General features: G+C 48.4%; 1 protein-coding gene across 1 annotated transcript in view; it reads right to left on the bottom strand.

The window, feature by feature from the left end:
* Positions 1-2274, bottom strand: part of BLK (BLK proto-oncogene, Src family tyrosine kinase) — a 44364-nt gene extending 42090 nt beyond the window's left edge. Inside the window, exons 1-2 of the mRNA XM_010411381.3 lie at positions 2121-2274; positions 1816-2020 (exon numbers count right to left, since the gene is read on the bottom strand). The gene's annotated coding sequence lies outside the window, so the exon portion shown is untranslated. The remainder of the gene's footprint in view (positions 1-1815; positions 2021-2120) is intronic.
* Positions 2275-6053: the final 3779 nt, after the last annotated feature.

A 6053-nucleotide genomic window follows, 5' to 3' on the forward strand; every position in this document is an offset into this window, starting at 1 on the left:
ATGCTGATGTGCCCATCAAGGCACCACAGAGAACTAAAGGTTGAAAGGCCAGTCAGGAAGAAAGTCATGATGTAGAAATAAAGGGGCTGATAGCTGTGTTTGAGACGGACACACAGCCCAAATTAGGAGGGAATGGGATGCCCATCCTGGGATATTTTGGGTTTAGCTAAGGGGAGCTGGGAGCGCACCATGTCAGATGAGAGCCCGGGGTATAACAGCATCCCAGAACACCCCACGCTGACTAAACCAAACATGGGAATTCATTGGAAAAGAAGATGAAGAATAATCAGCAGCATCTTTGCAAAATTTTCACTTAAATATGCCTTGGGTCTTTCCTCCTCCATCAGAAAATTCAGGTTTTGATTTCACAGTCCTCACGGGGCAGCAATAGCCCCGTATTGACAGAACAAAACAAGAATGTGCCAGAAGGGCTTTTTCACTGACTTTTGGGTATCAATATAATGAAAATGCTGCAGGAGGTCTGGGAGAAGAAAGCAAAACGTGAACAAGAAATCACAAGCTCTGCAGCCCTCAAATGTTCTGGTAAAAATGACTTAAACCTTGACAGAATGACCGACCGAGAATATTAATGAGGGTGCCTGGGCTGCCTTGCAGCTGTCCTTTTTTAATTCCTCATTTCTATCTGCCTTCTCCATCTCCAGCACATACCCGAGCAGGGACCATGTGCGTGTGCTCTGCATGCAGCAGGATCCCTCACTGCTGGCAGTGTCCTGGTTTTGCACTGTTAAAGATCCATAATCAATTAAACACCAGAGCAGCCCAGCATGAGAGGCAAGAAACAGCCCCAAATCACGAGTGGGCTAACTAAAGCACTTTGAAGAGCGTTCAGTGGGGCATCGCTGGCCACAAAGCCCTGAGGAAACACCTGAGGAGGTCTGAGATGCAAATACCCCACAACACGGCACACGCTCTTCTCTCCCAGAAGTGTCACAGCAAGCACGGATAACCTGAAATATCCACGCTCCAACTTAGAGCTCTGGAATTTTGAGCCTGACCTAAATTCTAATCAGGAATGAAAGTTACGGGCTTAGTGCAGATCCTGCAAAGTGACCACGGTAGAAGCAGCAAGTCCACTCTTCCTATAGCTCTGCTGGAGATTTCCAACTTTGCCAGAAGCTTTGTCCACAACCAACATTAACTTTGCAGTGATTTTACCAGCTTCAGTGGAGGAGCTGATGAAAATAAAATATTATATCCGAGGGAACCATTTAAACCATCTGTGCGGTGGAATAAAGCAAAAAACCCTCAAAGATCCCAAACGTGCCTCTCCAAATATGGGGAATTAAAGATTCGACCCTTCCCCACGCCGTCCACAGTACCCAAAGGTTGCTGAGTTGGAAGCTGAGCACCCTAACTTCCACCTCCCCTCAGCTTCAGAACTGATTTCACTTTCTCCTGTCACTCTCATTCCCAAGAAATTCAGTTGGATGAAGCTCATTCACTCCTTGCTGTCATCTACTTTCACTATTTTTAAGAGAAAATAAGTTGATCTGTGCCTGAGAGAGAACCCACTGGGTGAGCGTCCGACTTGGAGCATCAGTCCCACCTCAGAGCGTTCCCAAATCCAGCACTGGGAAGGTGCCAGAAGGAAAGACAGACACACCCCCTATCCTGGTCCACAGCAGCAGTTTGGCTCATTGGACATCCCACCCTAATCCTAAAGGCTTTAATAATCACTGGTCCAGAGATGGGCCAAATCTTTAAATACCCTAAGGGAATATGCCCAGGGGAGCACCAGACAACAAACAGGCAGCAGGGAGGAAGGAAAACTGCTGGAAAATCATTTATACTTACTTTGAGAGCCCTGTGTTCAGATTAAATCATATCCCACTCGATCTTAGCTGTCCACCAGAGCTGAAAAACCCCTTCCAGATCATCAGCTTAGGACCATCAGCTCCTTTTGATGAGTTTCAATCCTTGGAGCACGCAGAAGGAGAAGCCCTAATTCTTCTTCTTGTCGTGTGTTGAGTTGCTGTTGGTGGTTTCCTGTTGCCAGCAGCTGAATGATAAATGGAACTGGTTTGTTACACTTAGAGCAGTGGAGGGCTGACAGTATGACCACACTTCTCACACACTACTAATATTAGAACGGGGTCTACCTTAGAAGAACCCACAAAGGCTCCTCAGGCTGTAGAAAGTCTGGTCCTACTGCAAACAACACCCTGAATTGCCCTCATTCAGGCTGGGGTGAGGTGAAGTTGTCCCCTGCAGCCTCAGGGTATAAAGCTGGTCTCAAAATGGGAGGAGAAATATGGGTCTGGAGTTGTCTAAATTGGCCCATTCACAGCTCAGAGCAGCCTGGGCCAATAGAAGGGGTGGAGTTACTTATTGCGTGCACTTAACTTTCAGAGAGCTTATCACCAGTCAGGTTCAAGTTTGAGAAGTTTCCCTTTTTGTAATCAGCTGGGTTACGGGGCTGTAACCTCACTCACTTTCCATCTGAGGTTCTGTTTCCACTTCAGAGCTCACCTAAAGAGGCTGGTCATGTTCTTCCTCCTTTCTTCAACGAGTACAAGACAGCTGATGCCATTTAGGGCATAGGGGGAAGAGCCCAGGAGACAGCTGACAGCACATCCTGATATCTCTTTATCACTTGTGTGTAAGATTTTGTGAGATCTGCCTTCACTCTGTTCTGTGCAATTAGCTGCTCGTGGTGCTGCACAAAGCTCTGCCCGTGCTGAGGACCCAGCGCTCACCTGGAGCTGCTGCGGGCAAGGCCCAGCTCAGATCTCACTGCACTGGGGGGGTCCAGTGCCTTCCATTCCCAAGGGTCTTCGGGCACTGGAGAATCACAGAATGGTTTGGGTTGGAAGGAGAAATCAAGCTTTCCTTGTTCCATCCCCTTGCCATGGGCAGGGACACCTTCCACTAGACCAGGTTGCTCCAAGCCCCATCCAGCCTGGCCTTGAACACTTCCAGGGATCCAGGGGCAGCCACAGCTTCTCTGGGCACCCTGGGCCAGGGCCTCCCCACCCTCACAGCCAGGAATTCCTTCCCAATATCCCATCTCTGCCTGCTCTCTGGAAGTGGGAATCCATTCCCCCTTGTCCTGTCCCTTGTCCCAAGTCCCTCTCCAGCTCTCCTGGAGCCCCTTCATGCACTGGAAGTGGCTCTGAGGTCTCCCTGGAGCCTTCTCCTCTCCCGGTGAACACCCCCAGCTCTCCCAGCCTGGTTCCAGAGCAGAGGGGCTCTAGGCCTCAGAGCATCTCCATGGCCTCCTCTGGAATCACTCCAGAAGTTCCTGGTCCTTCCTATTTTTACCATGCAATGCTCTGAAGCTCCATCATTCTCATTTCCACCCTCACCTGCAGGTTCCAGACCCACCAACTCATCTGAAGGCCAGGAAGCTGATGAGTGTCACCTACAGATCCTGCTGGGTTCTGGATAAAGCCTCCACACATTGAGACAAGGAGAAAGGAAAATCAGCCAGAGCTTCAACAAACAGGACAACAAGGATCCTGCCTGAGACTGGCTGAGCAATGGGATGTTTATCAGCTCTTTTTTGAGATGAGGGATGAAAATCTTATATAGCAGAAGGTTGGATCTTCACTCTTGGTCCTGCAGTTTCAAGGATCACCCCTGGCTGAGATAACACCCTCCTGCTGATGGATTTCTGCAGGGGAAGTTGTCTGGAGGCAAATTGCAAAGTATGGATCTCTCTGGAATAGTGGACATCGGGACTGTTGCAAGCATTTGATTTTATGGCTCATTCATCAGGCTGAACAAACAGCAAAGCAGAGGAATCTAACAGGCAAACACATTTCAGGTGCTGTTCACATTTTAATGTCCCCAAAAGAGTCGGTTTGGTTTATAAATAGGAAAAAACCTCCAACAGTTGGGGTGAAAGAAAAAGAAGATAAAAATCCAATTATTGGTCTTTCATTTTATTGTCCTGGGTTGAGGAGATTGTCCAGATTCCATTTGTCAAGCCAACAGCTGCTGAAGTAGAACTGTGTTTCCTGACAATCAGTTACAAATCCAGGAAATTTCACCCAGCTCTTGCTGCAGGAGTGAGCAGGAAGTGACTTTGGGGTGACAGGGGAGGGAAGCTGCAGCTTGGACTCCACCTTTTATTCACCCCAACTTAAAGCAGGGGTCTGAGATGGGCTTTTCTTACCTTTCCCTTCCTCACAAAGCCAAGGAAATAAGTTCAGGGCAATCAGAGCATTTTAAAACTGAATTTTGGGGAGATGATGTTCACTCAAGACCCCTCCAATCCTGTGGGTTTTGGTGATGAAGCCTTACAGGGTGGAATGGTAAGACTGGAAGCGGGGGGGAATTTTTATTCACTACCACTTCTGGAATTAATTTACAACAAATATTTTGAGTGAAAGTGGAACGGAAATCCCTTTTTTCCAGCAGAGAGGTGAAAAAAATATATATCAGTCTTGAGATTTTAAATGCTTTTTACCTTTATGGATTGCTGCAATGGATTGGGTTAGTAGCTTTATCAAAGGAAAGCCATTACAAATCAGTCAAAATCTTTGGAAAGGGTCTTGATTTTATATGGAAATGATTTCTAGTTCTTCAGGTCTTGGGATTTTTTTTTTTGAGTTGAGGGAAGGATAATTCACTAACTCAATATACACACAAAGTTAGTTATGGAATCACCAAGTGGATCTGCTTTTACCTTTGAAAAAAACAAATGGGCTGAAAATTCCCACCATGACTTTGGCAGGATTTCAGGCACAATCGTCCTCTGTTTTGTCTTTGATGTTTGACTCACCTGGGAGAAACCCATAGAGAAAATAATGTAGATACCCCAAGGAAGGAACCTGATCTAGTGGAAGATGTCCCTGCCCATGGCAAGGGACTGGAACGAGATGATCTTTAAGGTCCCTTCCAACCCAAACCATCCCATGATTCTGTGAAGGCTGAAACAGGCCAGTGCCAGGTCCCTCAGTGATCCACAGAGATGAGCAGCCAGGTGAGTTCAACTGACCTCTGCAGCCCTCGGGATGCCAGGGGACAGCATCACCTGGAGACCTGCTGCCCTCTGCAGGTGCCTCTGCCGCATCTCCAGGTTGATTGGCCCCCAGGTGATCCTCCAGCCATGCCAGAGCACCTTCCCAGTACAAGTCCCTGGGGAGGTAAAGGAGTTTGAACCTGTCTAGGAGAGGATGATGATGGTTGGGAGCACCACAGACTCCTCTTCCCATCCTTGGAAGGCTGAGCCCCAGGGAGCCATAGGATCAGAATGGTTTGGGTTGGAAGGGACCTTAAAGATCATCTCATTCCACCCCCTGCCACGGGCAGGGACACCTTCCACTATCTCACGTTGCTCCAAGCCCTGCCCAGCCTGGCCTTGGAAACTCCCAGGGATCCAGGGGCAGCCACAGCTTCTCTGGGCACCCTGTGCCAGGGCCTCCCCACCTCACAGGGAACAATTTCTTCCCAATATCTCATCTAAAGATACTCTCTTTCAGTTTGAACCCTTTCCCCTTTGTCCTGTCACTCCATGTTCTTGCCCCAGCTTTCCTGCAAGTTCCCTTCAGGTACTTTAGGAACTTTTCTTTACAGAGTCTTTGCTTTAGGAGAAAAGCATTTATCTGGGGATTAACTGAGAAGAAACCATTGATGGTCCTGCGAGATTCCAGTACTGGTCCCACACAATGGCCACACAAGCCTGCCAGGAGATCCAGCTCCTCCATGCTTTGCTAGCAGGATACCTGCAAGGAGAAATCATCCAAATCCAGCAGAAAGGGCAAGAAGCAGAAGGTTCAAATCCAAACGGAGTTGAGCTGCTGCTGTTGTGATAGAGGAATGGGCATTTCTGCCCATTTTGGGTGGTAAGAGGCAGCTCAGAAGGTCCAGGTAAGATTTAGGGGGCTCTAAGGCACCTTACAGTGTTTGTGGTGTTCAGATCAGCACAGGGGTTCCCAAGGAGGTCTGGCTGCCTCATCCCTGGAAGTGTCCAAGGTCAGGTTGGACAGGGCTTGGAGCACCCTGGGATAGTGGAAGGTGTCCCTGCCCATGGCAGGGGATTGGAATGGGATGATCTTTAAGGTCCCAAACCCTTCCATGATTCTACA

Source organism: Corvus cornix, chromosome 3 (genome assembly GCF_000738735.6).
Source record: "Corvus cornix cornix isolate S_Up_H32 chromosome 3, ASM73873v5, whole genome shotgun sequence".
NCBI lineage: Eukaryota > Metazoa > Chordata > Aves > Passeriformes > Corvidae > Corvus > Corvus cornix.